The sequence below is a fragment of the Lissotriton helveticus genome, chromosome 8, assembly GCF_964261635.1.
Source record: "Lissotriton helveticus chromosome 8, aLisHel1.1, whole genome shotgun sequence".
NCBI classification, from domain to species: Eukaryota; Metazoa; Chordata; class Amphibia; order Caudata; family Salamandridae; genus Lissotriton; species Lissotriton helveticus.
In genome coordinates, this window is record NC_136069.1 from 905,950,133 (window position 1) to 905,967,708 (window position 17,576).

The following is a 17,576-nucleotide window of genomic DNA, read 5'->3' on the forward strand; positions in this document are numbered from 1 at the left end:
TCCCCAGCAGACCCCGCTGCTGCTGCAGGCGTACTTTTTTTTATCCCCAAAAATTTGGCGGTTGTCATCACACCAGTCTCCTTGGTAAGTGGCGCCACTTGCTTCTTCTGCTCCTTACTGGCAACTTTCTTGCTAGAGGAGCTACGGGCAACTTTTTTGGGGGCCATCTTCTTCAGATGTCACTCTGAACAGCAGGCCGCAGTTGCACAAGTTGCAGAGTTGTCTGTGGCCACACGCACACGTGATGTTGTGCTGCACACACCGCAGCAGGACTTCTTCCTGGCACTGGTGGTTCTCTTGTGCACCTACAAGCAATGGAAGACAGAGGAACATCAGTTATACACCCCAAAAAGTAAAAAAAAAACACAAAAATCAGCCCAATCCCATTCCCAGCCCATCCATGGCCTTAATGGTGTTTAAATTCAAGAAGACACCCCACAGAAAGACTAGGTCCATGCACCACTCACTACCCCTGGGCACAATGGATGAAAGCTAGGCAAAATAAGTGCAGGCCTCAAACACTGCCTCTCTTCAAAATGGCCCCTTGCACCCCAAGCACATGTTGCCGGTACCAGCACTCAAGATGGCCACCACCACCACCCACATGGCCAGTCCAAATCAACAGTACACCCCAAAAAAACAAAAAACACACAAAAATCACCACAATCCAATGCCATCCAGAATGTTTACATTAAAAAGACCCCACAGGCAGACTCAGTCCATGCACCACTACCCCTGGGCAAAAGGCCCCACCAGCAGCCCCAAAAAAACGACAAAAAACACAAAATTCAGCACAATCCCAGCCCATCCATGGCCTCAATGGTGTTTAAATTCAAGAAGACACCCCACAGAAAGACTAGGCCCATGCACCACTCACACTACCCCTGGGAAAAAGGCCCCACCTGCAGCCCCAAATAAACGACAAAAAACACACAAAATTCAGCACAATCCCAGCCCATCCATGGCCTCAATGGTGTTTAAATTCAAGTAGACACCCCACAGAAAGACTAGGCCCATGCACCACTCACTACCCCTGGGCATAATGGATGAAAGCTAGGCATAATAAGTGCAGGCCTCAGACACTGCCTCTCTTCAAAATGGCCCCTTGCACCCCAAGCACATGTTGCCTGTACCAGAACTCAAGATGGCCACCACCACCACCCACATGGCCAGTCCACATCAACAGTACACCCCAAAAAGAAACAAAAAACACACAAAAATCACCAGAATCCAATGCCATCCAGGATGTTTACATTAAAAAAGACCCCACAGGCAGACTCAGTCCATGCACCACTACCCCTGGGCAAAAGGCCCCACCAGCAGCCCCAAAAAAACGACAAAAACCACACAAAATTCAGCACAATCCCAGCCCATCCATGGCCTCAATGGTGTTTAAATTCAAGAAGACACCCCACAGAAAGACTAGGCCCATGCACCACTCACACTACCCCTGGGAAAAAGGCCCCACCAGCAGCCCCAAAAAAACGACAAAAAAACACACAAAATTCAGCACAATCCCAGCCCATCCATGGCCTCAATGGTGTTTAAATTCAAGTAGACAACCCACAGAAAGACTAGGCCCATGCACCACTCACTACCCCTGGGCATAATGGATGAAAGCTAGGCAAAATAAGTGCAGGCCTCAGACACTGCCTCTCTTCAAAATGGCCCCTTGCACCCCAAGCACATGTTGCCTGTACCAGCACCCAAGATGGCCACCACCACCACCCACATGGCCAGTCCACATCAACAGTACACCCCAAAAAGAAACGAAAAACACACAAAAATCACCAGAATCCAATGCCATCCAGGATGTTTACATTAAAAAGACCCCACAGGCAGACTCAGTCCATGCACCACTACCCCTGGGCAAAAGGCCCCACCAGCAGCCCAAAAAAAACGACAAAAAACACACAAAATTCAGCACAATCCCAGCCCATCCATGGCCTCAATGGTGTTTAAATTCAAGAAGACACCCCACAGAAAGACTAGGCCCATGCACCACTCACACTACCCCTGGGCAAAAGGCCCCACCAGCAGCCCCAAAAAAACGACAAAAAACACAAAATGCAGCACAAGCCCAGCCCATCCATGGCTTCAATGGTGTTTAAATTCAAGTAGACACCCCACAGAAAGACTAGGCCCATGCACCACTCACTACCCCTGGGCATAATGGATGAAAGCTAGGCAAAATAAGTGCAGGCCTCAGACACTGCCTCTCTTCAAAATGGCCCCTTGCACCCCAAGCACATGTTGCCTGTACCAGCACTCAAGATGGCCACCACCACCACCCACATGGCCAGTCCACATCAACAGTACACCCCAAAAAGAAACGAAAAACACACAAAAATCACCAGAATCCAATGCCATCCAGGATGTTTACATTAAAAAGACCCCACAGGCAGACTCAGTCCATGCACCACTACCCCTGGGCAAAAGGCCCCACCAGCAGCCCCAAAAAAACGACAAAAAACACAAAATTCAGCAAAATCCCAGCCCATCCATGGCCTCAATGGTGTTTAAATTCAAGAAGACACCCCACAGAAAGACTAGGCCCATGCACCACTCACTACCCCTGGGCATAATGGATGAAAGCTAGGCAAAATAAGTGCAGGCCTCAGACACTGCCTCTCTTCAAAATGGCCCCTTGCACCCCAAGCACATGTTGCCGGTACCAGCACTCAAGATGGCCACCACCACCACCCACATGGCCAGTCCAAATCAACAGTACACCCAAAAAAAAACGAAAAACACACAAAAATCACCAGAATCCAATGCCATCCAGGATGTTTACATTAAAAAGACCCCACAGGCAGACTCAGTCCATGCACCACTCACTACCCCTGGGCAAAAGGCCCCAACCGCAGCCCCAAAAAATCGACAAAAAACACAAAATTAAGCACAATCCCAGCCCATCCATGGCCTCAATGATGTTTAAATTCAACAAAACAGTTGTATCATGCACCCATAACCAAACCTGGTCCTACTGGATACTGTGGCTACCCACAATATATTTTATTTAATGTTCTGAAAAAGTTCCAAAATTGTAGTTGCAGCAACTGTAATGCCCCAAACAAACTTACTTGTGAAAGTTGATTTCTAATCCAAAGGTGATCCAAAGAAAGTCAAAAAGGCCTCAAATCCAAATATCCAGCAGCACCCACAAAAAGTAATCCTTCCAGGTCAAGGTCCAAATGAAAGTGACCAGCACATGAAGAAAGCACTGGAAGGAGCCTGCTGGACAGGAACAGGAAGTTGGAGACTGTGGGGCACTTCCTTCCTCCCCCCCCCCAAAAAAAATGGACTCCTTGCAAAAAAAAGTGCAGGCAAATGTCAACCTGAGGAGTGATTCTGATAAAAATCATCATTTTCTGAAGGTTTATGCTGTTTGCTGGTGGATTTCTTGTGCAGAATTGCAAAATCTCTATTTCGCGAGTGCGAGATTGTTCCTGCCCGCCGCACCTACGTGTTCGCAATTGCGATCTCTCGCGATGCGTGCTGTGCAAGGTAAGGTGGCAAGCCGCGATTACGTATTCGCGGGCGCCAACTCCCGCGGGATCCCGCAGCAAAATCCAAAATGGCGCAGCACTCGCAAAATATTGAGAAAAACAACTCGGCAAACGCTGAATGACGGAAAGTTAACGCTGTGCGCCACGCCGCAATATTGTATCACCAAGCAAAAAAATCCGCCGCGTGCGAATTGACGGATTTTCGGCAAATTCGCTAGAGTTCGCGGATTGCGAATTTACCGAAAATCTGCAAATTCCGCGAGCGGAACGGATTTTACGCCCATGCTTAGTGGTCAGGATGCCAAGTCATCTGGACCGAATTCATACCTAGAAAGCAGTGGAGGGGGGTCGAAAGACCCACCGCCATTGACAAAGCCAGTAGAAAAATAAATAGGAACTGGGGAGTTTTTTGTACCGATGCAGGTTTCAGGAGGGTTCAGCACCTGCAATTGAGATATGCGGCGATATATTTTTTCAGAGGGATGGGATCCACTTGTCTCGCTACGGTATGGAATTCTATATAATCCAAATAAAGGAAATTATGGACAGGTCATTAGATATTCGAAGGTACTCCAGAGTAGCCTAAAAAGGGTGGGGTCAGAAAAATCCGAGGACTGTTCTGAGAGGCGTCTGTTAGCTAGTGATGTACTGGTTTACAGTTTACTTGTTTACTTTAGGGTTGGGATTAGATCTTTAGAGAAGTAGAGAAGAGGTTACAGGGTTTAAAGGTTCAATAGTTAATGACCGAGTTGGGGTTGTTAAATAGTTGGAAATAAAGGAGAAGGGGGGGGAAACATTAGGGGCGGGGGAGGAGAATAAGTAGATGAAGCAATGTATAGCGAGGTTTAGTTTTGTAAGGCAAGGCCAAGGGTATGTTTTTTGTAGGTGCACCTGTCTTCAATAAAGCGGCCTTTTTCACACACTTGTGAGTCTCATTGTGTTCGTTCTGTTCCTTTGCGGCCCAATACAGAACATTGTATATGTATATCGTACACGGCACACTGCATATTTGCAATAAGGGGCGCTACTCAAACCGGACTTCAGGGAAGCTAACAGGACTGCGGTAGAGGCATCTTCGCTTCAGAGCCCTGTCAGGTATTCTTGTGGGAAGTCATTTTACTGTTTTGGAATTCTGTCTAGTAAGGAATGTCAATTTTCTGGAACATATGTTGGGAATAGTGCCTTACAAAACACACTGGGCCACTGGTTTCAGCATGACAAGACATAACTTGTGGATTATTACTTTTTCTTTAATTAATGTTCTATTCATATTCCATTTATATAATTTTTTGTTGTTTTCTGTACTAGATTCCATTTTTCAACAGCCTTGGCACAGGGTGGGATCACTTATCTAGGTTTGCTAACACATAGAACTTTGAATCTAAGCTCCTTGGGTCTAAATGCCAATCATGGGGTTCAGTTCCCATCACATATTCTAGGCAGCACTGGCTTCAGCAATCTCATACCTTGGAATTCAGCCCACACCAGGAAAGATGTTGCCTGTAGAAACACACACGAAATACGGGAACTGAGCACAAAGGATTATCCAAGGTACCTCAACAAGACAGAATCAAAACTCAAACTTGCAACTTATCCATGAAGATTAGAAACAGCTGCATGTTACAAAACAATATAGTTTATTCAAACATTTGGCAATAGTACATGAAGAGCAACTCAGCTAAAACAAGTTAGGATATTTTATATTTGGCATAATACGTGTATTTCAGTGGAATTTTTGTGAGACAAGGGATCATAGACTATGGCATGATGAGGGAATGGTGAAAGACTCAAAAATTGGGCTTCTGTTCCTGGGAAAGGAGAAAAAGTTCTCTAAACAGGTGTGCCTAGACCAAGGTCATGGAGACAGTCGATAAGGTAAACCTGATATGGGAGGTCGCAATTCCAGGGACGCAGAGTCGGAAGGGTAGGTGTAGACGCACAGTCTGCACTCAGAAACTAGGGGCACGCTCAAGCGCGGCACCTCGGCGCCACCTATGTGGCTAAAAGCAATATAGCCTCTAGGTTGGACCTTGAAACAAAGACACAGTAGGTAGCACTTTAGGGGCACCTTATTTCTGTGGGAGAGTTTATCATTATATGTTATATTGTCCTGAGAAAGCGCCATGGACCCTTAAGACCACTTGATAGGCGCAAAACATGTTGACAAACCACTGAGTGAGAGACCTGAGATAGACCTTCCTCTCATGAATGTAGGGTACTTTCCCCGCCCAGTCATTGCATACTGACTACCAGGGTTCCCTTAAAACCTCTAGGGTAGCATTTGCCTGTTCTAGTTTTTTATCTCTGATAGGGCGGTCTACTTATTAAAGGATAGCTTGCGACCTCCCCTATCAGTTTTAACCCCAATCATGCATCAATACTCCACCACAATTATCACATCACTTACACTCATCATACGGCTCTCCCTTAAAAAGATCAAAGCCAAAGTGACCATTCGGGGGACCCACAGGGCATTGCAGCGCCGGCCTGACGAGGAGCATCACCCTATGACATCCCCTTGGGTGTGTGAGGGCAACAAGAGACAATCTTGTTGACCGTCTCCATGACCTTGGTCTAGGCACACCTGTTTAGAGAACTTTTTCTCCTTGCCCAGAAACAGAAGCCCAATTTTTGAGTCCTTGATCGATCCACAGGAGCACGGTCTTTGGGCCTTCTAATCTAGCTCCCAGCCTCAGCCCCCCCTCCGACTTCCACAGATGAATCTAATATAAATGATGGACTAGTCATCTGTAGCATAAAAAAACATTATGCTGAAAGCAAGGTAGATGCATGAAACTGGCTACAAGCAGGAGTGATTGGCTTAAATCTGAAAATTAATTTGAAAACATTTTGGAAAAATGGGAATAATCAGTGTGAGGAAAAGATGCAAGATAGTGAGACAAAACCATAATCAAATACTGTGTTGCAACAGGCATGGGAGTGGATAAAATGAATAGGCTTGGTATTCATATTCCCAACTTCATTTAATTTTCAGTGGTAGCATGCTGCCGCTCTCAGCAGGCACACCAAGACATTAAATACCTTCACATAATATTAACATTTCAAGCACTGCCATTTCTCTGAAATGAATGCTCTTCTTAACCCACTAAACCATAGCTAAAGATGTGGTTTTAACCCTCTTTGTCTCTGCCCACCTAGAAGGCTTTTGTGCTTCCTGCTTTGCTTCCCTCTCCCTTGCTCTTCAGCAGTGGGCAAGTAATACTCATTCCTCAAACGGTCTCTCTCTCTAACTTGCCTTAGTATTTATTGAACCCTCACTTATAATTCTCCCTTATCCCCTGATTCCACTCATTGACGCCTTTAGCCTGCTCATGTTTCCTTATATATTTCCTTTTACTCTCATGCCTTACCTGTTGATCAGATGCCTCAGGCTAATAACCCACAAAGCACTGTTGCTCTGTACGCTGAGACCACATTTGAGCTATCTTTTGCATCGTATCGTACCACCCAAGCATCCAAATGTACTAAATGTTTCTTGGTGAAGACCACTTCACTAAGAATGTTCCTATCCCTGATTCCTTAAATCTGACCTCTTTCCTTGTTCTTTTAAGTCATCTTGTTCTTTTTTTCATCCCTCCTGCTTCCTCCGCCTTTATTGCTTTGAGGAGACTTTTTGACGACCAAGGAGGTATTAAAGGACAAGTTACTTACCTTCAGTAAAGCTCTTTCTGATGCCTACTCTATCTAACAACAGATTCCTCATGTTTAGAATATCTGCAGACAAGAGACTGAACCTGGAAACCTTTATTTAGCAATACCCCTACGAGCCAGTCGGTGGTGCCATGAGGCTCCATACTGACTTCGTTCCCTCTGGAAGTGAAGAACAGAGCCGCATATAAGCGCCAGCCCTGTAGGCACAGTTTCTTTAATGCCTCTGTCCGCACAGGGAGCCTAAAACCAATCGAATTACCAGCGTACAGATCTCTAGTTTGGGACCTTTTTAGGAAAACAAATAATCATTTCCCAAAATGGTGAGGCAGGAGGGCAGTGTGGATTTTTCAGTTCATTGAGCATACACCTGGATAAGCATTACTGAAGGCAAGTATCTTGTACTTCTGATGGACACTTCTAGCTTCAGGTTTCTCACCTTTAGGATACCAAAACAGTATCTCCCAAGGTGTTTGAAATGGGATTTCTGGTTGGCTAAGACTTGCGCCAAAGCCAGGCAGAAACCACCACTCTAGTTAGGGCAAGGAAGTTACACTCCAAAGATAACCCCTGCTCACCCCCTTGGCAACGTGACACGAGCAGTAAGGCTGATCCCGGAGGCAATGTGTACGCACCCAACAGCAACAACATCCCAGGCCCCCCACAAAAGGAACTCCACACAAGGTTATATTTAAAAATAGCCTTTGTATTACCATAAACACATTTAGAGGTATAGGCAAAAAGGCATTGCATATTATGCATAAATCACATTAGGCAAGGAATCACCTTTGCGCAAAAATCACATATGGCATAACCATGTACCCCAAGCAAGGGCACAACACATGAAACTGTCCCCAGGCCAATTTGGCTTCTCAGGGGAGGCTGAAACCCGCTTTATCCACAATTTCAGGGCTGGGCTGCACAGACAGCCAAAGAAGAATGCGCAAGTGTTCTTGGGCCTCAATGATGCAGCTGCCCACTACGTGCTGGGCAGCTGGGGAACTGAGCCTGGGCACCAGCTTGCACCCTGGCTCTTCTCTGGGGCTCAAAGAAACATATGTGCCCCCAAAATAACGTGGGAGCCTCGCAGGCTCTAAACCATCAAGAAATGCACCACTTGTGGGAGCCTCGTGGGCTCTGAAACAAAATGTGCCCCAAATCACGTTGGAGCCTCGTGGGCTCTAGATTCAGAAAATGCCCCCTAATCAGATGGGAGCCACGGGGCTCTGTATTTGCCAGAAATGCCCCACTAAGCAGAGGGGCAACCCGCTGCCATCCAGGGCTGCTCCTCACCTGAATCGGAGCCCCCGCACTCACCGGTCTCCCTTCCTCGCCGGTCTGGGGAATCTCTGCAGCCGGCTCAGCCTGTGGGGACTCTCCTCTTCTCCCGGTCCGCCGGAGAGCTCCCGCTCCTCGGGGCTCTCCTTCCACACTCCTCCGCTGCACTCCGGGGCTCTCCCTCGCTCTTGGGAGCCCCGGGAGAGAGACACCAACGTCCTCTGGTTGCATCGGGTGGAGGCAGGGTGGGCTCTCGTCCTCTTCCGGTTCCTCTCAGGCGGGCAGCCAATCGCAGCGCGGCTCCCCTCTGACGTCAGCGGGGAGCGAGCGTGGTGCTTTGGAGAATCTTGGGACGATCGGTGGTGATTCCGAGGGGTAGGCTCCCTCTTTCAAGAATAGAGAAAGCGGGGTGGGCACCCGCTATGGCGATACAGTAGGCACACAAAGTCCCTGGCGGGGTGGGCACCCGCTAGGGATATTTAAAACGGCAAAGACGGGGTAGGCACCCGTGATAAGGGCACAATGCCGGGGATCCCCGTGCTGTAATCACCAAATAGAAGTGCCCTTCAGGGATAAAGAGGGAGGCAGTCCCCAGTGGCGGTTCCTCCTGGCGCCCAGCAGCAGCAGGCCCCCCTCAAGTCAGGAACAGAGAGTGAATATTTTCATGGGGTCACAGCCCCTCTTTTTTACACATATTCCTTTGTCTTTGGCTGCAGGGTGGGGGAAAACCAGAAGCAGCTGGTTCTGGAGCACTCTGTTGGGCTCAGCCCCTCTCCCCATTCACAGGACAGGCTAGGGACATCAGTCGTTCCACAGGGGGCGGAGCCAGCATTGTGTAGGGAAGGCCCAGCCCTATTCAGATCCCAGGTGCATTCCTCCCTGCCATCAACATGCAAATCTCTCCATTCACCACCGGGGAAGACCCATCCTGACTCTTGGAACCAGGCACACCAGCCAGCTCCAGCCAATCACAAGCCAGACAGTCAATTCACATTTATGACACAGACATGCCAACTTCTAGAAGTGGCACTTCCACGCCAGACACATTAAATCCACGCACATCATCGCGCAGCATTTAATCTCACGAGTTCGCACATACCAAACTCGAGCCTGCACTCCCCACACATCAGTAACTACCATGGACACACATATCCCCCATGCATTCCTATGGGAGGGCAGGCCAATCTCACAACAGGCACTCCGAGTGCGCACGCACTTTACACTGGGACACAGTGTTAAAGTGCGCAGGAGCCAAGAATAACTAACACCAGGTCACAATTAAAAGCAAAAGGTTTAGGGGTGAACCTGCCAGAAGGGCCAAGTCCAACACAAGGTAGGTGGTCTATGGAATTGGCTCAGACCAAAAAGTCCTGCAGGACTGAATGAGCGAAATGCTCTTCCCATCAGACCTGGCTGTCAAGTCAGTAGCAGTTCCTGAACGTGTGTATGGACAACTATGTTGGAGTTTGACAAATGTCGAGAACAAACACTCTTTTGAGGGATAAGGCTGAGCAGAGAATGTTGACAGCGTAAGGATTGCCCAAAGTGAAAAGGAGTTACGACTATCTGCAAAAAAGGCCATCGTAGTCCTCAACACCAGTTTTTCTGGGAAAAAATCAGTGTAGGGCTTCTGCAGCAAGAGAACCTGAAGCTCACTTATGTGACGAACTGAAGCAATTGTGAAAATTAACACAGTCTTCCCATCTGTGCATCGGCTCAAATGGAGTACACTTGAGGGAACTCAAGACCAAATTGAGATGCCACTGTGGCATTGACGGAGAGATCGTACTCTACGTGCATTCCACGGCATCCTTCATTAAGGTAATTTTGCACAGTCTGTTGGGATAGATTACAGAGGTCTTCCACAAACAAGACAATTAGTAAGGTAATCCTGGTTTTCGTGATTGGTTCATGCTTGCCATTCTCAGTGTGCCTTCATAGCGACATTGAGTACATTGAACTTTGTGCTTATTTTCACAGTTTGGGTACCACTTTTGCTGCAACTTCATTATTGAAATGTAGAATTCGGCAGTTTTAGCATCCAGTGAGTATGCCATTAGTATACATGATGGCTGGCCTTTTTAGGTCTTCATTGAGCGCATGCAGTTGTTGAAACTAGGGACACTGCGCACTGATGATATGGTTTGGTTTATGGTATTACAGATAATTTTGTTTACCAATTCTTCGTCACCCACCATTTTTGCATTCTAGTTGATTTGCTTTGACAGCCACACTTTTTCCGGTCACATTTTCATAGATTCACTTGATTGCTTCTTTTTTGCATGTTTCACTTCTTATGTGACTTCTTTGGTCTTGCCATGTGTACGCACATATAGGTGGCTTTGGCTCCTTTGGCCTTTTCTGAAAGTTACTGTGCTTGTACTATTATTCATTTAAGCAATAGTAATGTACTACATGATGGTTTGTTCGTCTTTTTATAGTGGCCCCTGAAGAAGGGATGAATCTAATCCCGAAATACATTGGGCTGGGCTGGGCATTTCTGCCGAAAATGTATTAGATTATCTTGTTATTTGCATGCAGCAAAGTACTTTGTATAAATATTGATGTTTGATTTATTGTTTACCAATTTTTTTGTGATGCAAATTCAATAGCAGAACAGATTCTGTTATACATTTGATTATATTGCCGTTGGTTGCAATATACATGTTCTTGTTAAAGAAATTTTTTGAAGAGCAAGGAACAAAGATGGCCGCCTGGTAGGAGCTCCTGTGAAGAGCTCCCAGTGCTTGGGATCCCATTTGGGCAATATCCCTGTTAGCACCCACCAGCACCCACCAGCACGACGGAACGAAAGTATAAAGAGTAACTGGATTGCCTACTGACCCGATTAACGGAGGCTGGAGCCTGAAGAGCGATGGGACCTTCGCCTCAGACACCGGGAGCCTGCTGAGCCGACACTACGGACCATCCTGCCACCAGCCCATCATTGGATTCAAGGCGGCATAAGAGGGCACCCCCGTCGCGTCGCAGGGGCGGCTGAAGCTCCGGGCTGAAGCTCCTGTTCCCGACAGCTACAAGACATCGGAGGGCTGGGAGAGGTCCCCCCCCCCCGCCCGATACACGGCGGAGAAAGTTTCAGGAGCTCGGTTGCGGAACGATCATCCCCAAAGGCATACACGGCAGCATAGGAGGGCACCCCCGGCAGCATAGGCGGGCACCCCCGTGCAGAGGCATCTAAAGCTCCGTGAGCCTGCTGAGCCGGCACCGCCCGCCCGCTCCACCGCAGTGAGTCCCGGAGGCGACGGAGGGCTGAGCAAAGCCGGTCGCGCCACAGCAAAGGAGCTACAGCGTCGCCGGAGGATTGAAAGCGGCCCCCCTCCCGTCCGCTCCACGGTGGAGGACGCCTGCTGCTTCGGGCTTGCAAAGGGACGTGGCAGTCCACCCCCCCTCCCCCCGCACTGCAGCACCGGAGACAGGACACGGGCTCAGGAGATGATGCGACAAAAGGTTATAGCGCAGACGCTACCCAGAGGAGCGACTGAAGAGAGCCCTGAGACCAACAACAAGAGCAGTAGTTGCGACAGAAGACTGGAACCTGCCCCCATCGGCTCCGTTGGATACCGGGTAATTACCTACGCTGCTTCTCACGGTAACACAGGCTTGGAGCCATGACCTAATCTATGAAGATCAAGTACACACAATTCACATATTTTTGCATATCGGAAGGGACGGAGACACTTTGTGGATTAAATCATTGCTTCTGAAAAAACTCTGCGGACAGACTCAAAAAGGCACACAGAGGCTTAAGGTATTTATTTCTCCTACCCGCCCAAAACTACCTCATTTGTTCAAAATGGCTGAGCCATAAACCTGTAACAATAAATCCCCTCCGGTACCTCTGTCCACGAGGCTCCTCAGTTCAACTCCCCCACATAGAGATAAGCATTCCTCCCAGCTAGCTGGAGCATTGCTGGCTCAGATAGAAGGTGAAATTCCTTCCCCTATGCTCAAAGCAATAGCAGCAGACAGAGGACTAATATCTCCACCCCCCCCTCGGCTTGCATGAAGGGGAAGGGAAACTGCTCTTTCATGCTAGCTAGGCAACAGCAACAAACAGAGGACTAATGTCTCTATCTCACCTATTTGGCGGCCATTTTAGACCAGTCTCTCTCGTGGGCGGCCACCCTGGACTAGTCATTGTCATCATTATCTGAACACACACTAAGAGCTCTGTCATTTTAGAGCAAAGTATTATATTCCTACCTATATTTTGAACATCTGTAGTGCACAGATTGCTACCTCATTTATGAAAGAATGTCTGCCTATTATTGTAGTGTTATACCTCTACCTGTTTTTTTTTAACATTTGTAATGCACAGATTGCTACCTCATATACCTTTTAACGCAGTATTATATTTCTACCTGTATTTTGAACACTGGTAATGCACAGGCTGCTACCTCAGATACCTTGGATGCTAACTAATGTCATTTCTGATTTTTGATCTTTTGATTCATGTACACTACTGTCTTCATCTGTGTTCTGCTCTTATATTCGATCAGCAGTATACTTGAACTTGCATTCTGCACTATTCTGCACATTTCCGCAACCTGCACCCATACCCGCTTTCCTCCCCTGTTATGCACCGATTGCTATCTCATATATCGCATACTTCTGTATTCTGCACTATTCTACACAGTTCTGCCACAATTCTACCTTAATCTATTCTCACTCCTCTCTCCTGTAATGCACCGATTGCTACCTCATATATGTCTGACTGCTCTCTAGGGTCACTTCTACCTGTATTTTGAACATTTGTAATGCACAGATTGTTACCTCATATATTTTGGTTGCTCTCTAGTGTCACTCCTACCTGTATTCTGAACATTGGTAATGCACAGCTTGCTACCTCATATTTCTTAGTTGCTAATGATTGTCACTTTGATTTGTGATTTCTGATTCATGTAAACTGCGGTTTGCATTTGTATCCTGCCCTTATATACTATCAGTATTATACCTACCCTTACACCTGGTACTTTGGTTGCTAAATAATGTCACTTTGATATGTGATTTTTGATTCATGAAAATTGTTGTTTGCATTCGTATCCTGCCCTTATATACTATCAGCATTATACCTACACTCACACCTTGTACTTTGTAATTTACCGTATGTATTTGCTCTACTGCACACTCTTATATCCTGGTTATGCTGGTTGATCACTAGTGCCACTTTTGTAATTTACAACTTATTACTGTGTAACCTATTGTATGCATTTGTTTTTCTGCACATGTGCACCACTATAGTGCATTATTAGTGCATTCCCCCATACCCACCTAATCCATCACAGCAACATGGATCCTATCGGCAATCACACATATAAAATCAACTACCCACCATCACTCACCAAAAAAGCCGCCAAGCGCTTTAAACACAACTTCCTTAGGTCACACCCTGAAACCCCCTTTGCTGATACCTACTTCTCACCGGTCAATGGATCCCTGAACACTGATATCATCTTCCACACCACACGCAGAGCTCAATGGAGAAAAGCGTTCCTCACCCTACTCACCGTCTCCTCCACCAGAAAATCCGCTCACAGCCTAACTCTCTCCATCACACCATCCCGAGTCTTTCCAGGCAGAGCCACCATCACTATTTACAATAACGGGATTGTCCTATCACAAGCCACAGACAGGAACCTGGAACTGCTAGACAACTTGTTTCCCACTTTCAAAGAACACCTCTCCAATACACGAACCAACACTCATATCTCCTCCAGTCCCACCAACCATGACCTCACAGCTACATACTCCTCAATCAGGGGCACACCTACCACCCCTGACCTCCCACCCCCCACCCACAACCCCACTAACCCAATTCAGCACTCAAGCACAGACACAGATCGCTCCCCTTCATACACCACTCACACCCCGCCCCTTCTACCAACTCGCGGACCACCACACATACCTTCAACACTCCTATCACACCTACAGCGGGCATTAACACCCCGCTCACCGCTGACAGCACAGCTCCCACCCTTAACACACCTAACTTAGTCCAGCACCAGAATAACACGCACTCCGACAACCCCCCCCTTTATCCCCCCCATTCTCAGTCCCCATTACCCTCTAACCAACTACGCAGAACATACCTCCTCTCTTAATTTAACTCCCCCTCCCCTCAACAGGATCATCTCCAATGCCGCTTCCCCTCCTACTCTCAGCCCCCACTATCCTCCCTTCACCCCCACCACGGCTATCAGTCTCCCAGACTACACCTTGACCCCCCGCCTACCACCAATGCCCTCACTCACACCACCAACGTCCTCCCTACCTCATCCACACCCCTCCCACCCAAAAGCTATTGCCTCCCTAACTCCATCCCGCACACCAACACAACGCAGACCTGCTCGAACACCATCCCTCTCCCCCACCTGGACACGAATTCCCTTGTCTGCCAATCACCCCTGACTGCCACCTCCACCCCCACCACCTCCCTCACGATGGACTACATCATGGCCACCCTCACTCAGATCAAAGAAGACATACACACCATCAAAGAACTACTCTCTACACACCCTATACACCCCTCACCCACCTCACCCACCTCAACCTTCCCTCCCAACTTGTCCCCTACTCCACCGGCTGACTCCCTCACTCAACACGCCCCACACCGGGCGTCAATCCCTGCTCATAGGCGCAGCAACTGCCCTCGGCCCCCGCATCACCCCTGCAACATCTCACGCAACTACACCTCCCCGCCCAACTTGGCCCCCACCCTTCCGACTAACTCTCTCACTCTGCTATCCCCCAATCTGACCTCAATCCCAGGTCGTAATCGCAACAACCGCCCTCATCGCACCCACAACTCTTCTTCTGACCTCGACACACTCACCCTTCTCCGCTCCTATGACCCAGCCCCCCAAAATAACACATCCACCCCACACCTCAACATTCCCACGATACACTCAAATCCCCTTAGACCGCCCACACTAAACAGCAGATTCTCCATCTCCAATAACCTTAGAAAAGTCCCTCTCTCTCTAGAACCATCTACCACCCTCAACACACCCCGTCTCAAATGCACTCTTCTCAACTGCAGATCAGCCAAGAAACATTCCGCCGCCATTGCTGACCTCCTCTTATCGCGGGACCTTGACCTAATCATCTTGACTGAAACCTGGCTAACTGAATCTTCGACACCTATAATGGACATCCTGGTTCCTCCCGACTACCACATTATCAGGCTCGACAGAACAGGCAAAATAGGTGGTGGAATCGCATGCATCTACAGGAACAACCTCTCTGTTCAGAAAGTCAATTCCACCTCCCTACCATCCCCAACAACCTGGGAATACATCTGCCTTGACATTATTAGTGAGGGCAAACCGATATGCTCGCTTCACAGCATTTACCACCCACCCAGGGACAACTTCACCTTTTCCCAAGAAATAATGGAGTTGATCTCAACCAATTCCGGACGGCAACTCACCCAAATATACCTTGGTGACTTCAACCTCCACTGGAACGATCGCAACGACGCAGTGGTAAATAGTCTTAAAAATGTCCTCGATGCACTTAACCTCACCCAAATATGCAACAGCCAGACCCACGAGAAAGGTTCTACCCTCGACCTGATCATCTCCAAAGAGGACTCTATCCAACTCGAGTCCATCCAACCCTGTGACTGGTCAGATCATCATATTGTCACATTTGTTATCAATGAAAAAGTCAAAGTTAACCCGGCTCAACTCTCCAAGCCCAAAGTCTGGAAAAGAGACTCGAAAAAGCTCAACCCAGGCTCTTTGCCCCCTAATAGTTGCAACCTCCTACTGCCACCGACAGGCGCTACAGACGTCCAAACTCTAACTGACCACTATCTCAACGCTATGACCTCTATAATTAATGAGGCTGCACCTATGGAGCTGAAAAGAGTCTCTACTAAAATCTCCAAACCATTGTACGACGGGAGTCTCAATGAGGATAGACGAGACATGCGAATGGCAGAGCGTACCTGGAGATCAGCTCCCTCTGCAATGCACCTAAAAGAGCTGAAGAAAAAGAGAAACGCCTACTTCAGGAAAATAAAACGCTCAAAATCAGACTTCTTCAGCCTCCAACTCGACCAAGCAAAAAACCGCCCGAGAAAGCTGTTTGAGCTAATCAGAACACAATCCAAGGAACAGCCCCAACCGCTCAACACTAGGCGTGAGGCACCCTCCTGTGAAGACTTCGCTGCTTTCTTTATCCAAAAAACGGACAAAATAAAAAGCGATCTCCTCATTGACGCAAGCCTCTACTCCAAACCCCAATGCCTAGCACCCACTGAACCAAAAAACAATGCTACATGGTCAACCTTCGGCACATACTCGGAAGAAGAAATTGGCAAACTGCTCAGCACCCTGAAACCATCCAATCACCTCACGGACCCCCTCCCTGCCACTGCAGTAAAAGACTTTACCCCTTTGCTTCTCCCTCTCTGGACTAAAATTATCAACAGCTCTCTCCAACAAGGAAGCATACCTGACTCCCTCAAAGTTGGTCAGGTCACACCTCTACTAAAGAAACCTACAGCCGACCCCTCTGATCTCAACAATTATCGTCCCATCACCAATATTCCTACTCTCGCCAAACTGTTGGAAAAATGCGCACAACTACAATTGACTAAACACATTGAGCAATTTGATCTCCTCAACACCCACCAGTCAGGCTTCCGAGCAGGACACAGCACAGAAACTGCTATGACTCACATAATTGACGACGCACTTCAAATGCTAGACCAAAGCGACACCTGCCTCCTCATCCTTCTAGATCTCTCTTCAGCATTCGACACCGTTAAACATGAGAATCTACTAGAACTACTAAACACAAGAATGGGCTTATCTGGTACTGTTCTCAAGTGGTTCACTTCCTTTCTTCACAACAGGTCGCAGAAATTTAAGAGCAACAACCTGATGTCCTCGCCAATACCTGTAACGCTAGGCGTCCCCCAAGGATCCTCTCTATCCCCAACTTTGTTCAACCTAGTCATGGAACCTCTCACCTCCTTGCTACAATCATCCAACGTAAACTTTCACATGTACGCCGATGACACTCAGCTATATCTCAAGCTACAATCCCCCAAAGACATCTTGCGTCTGAACTCAACGATCAGAAGCACCC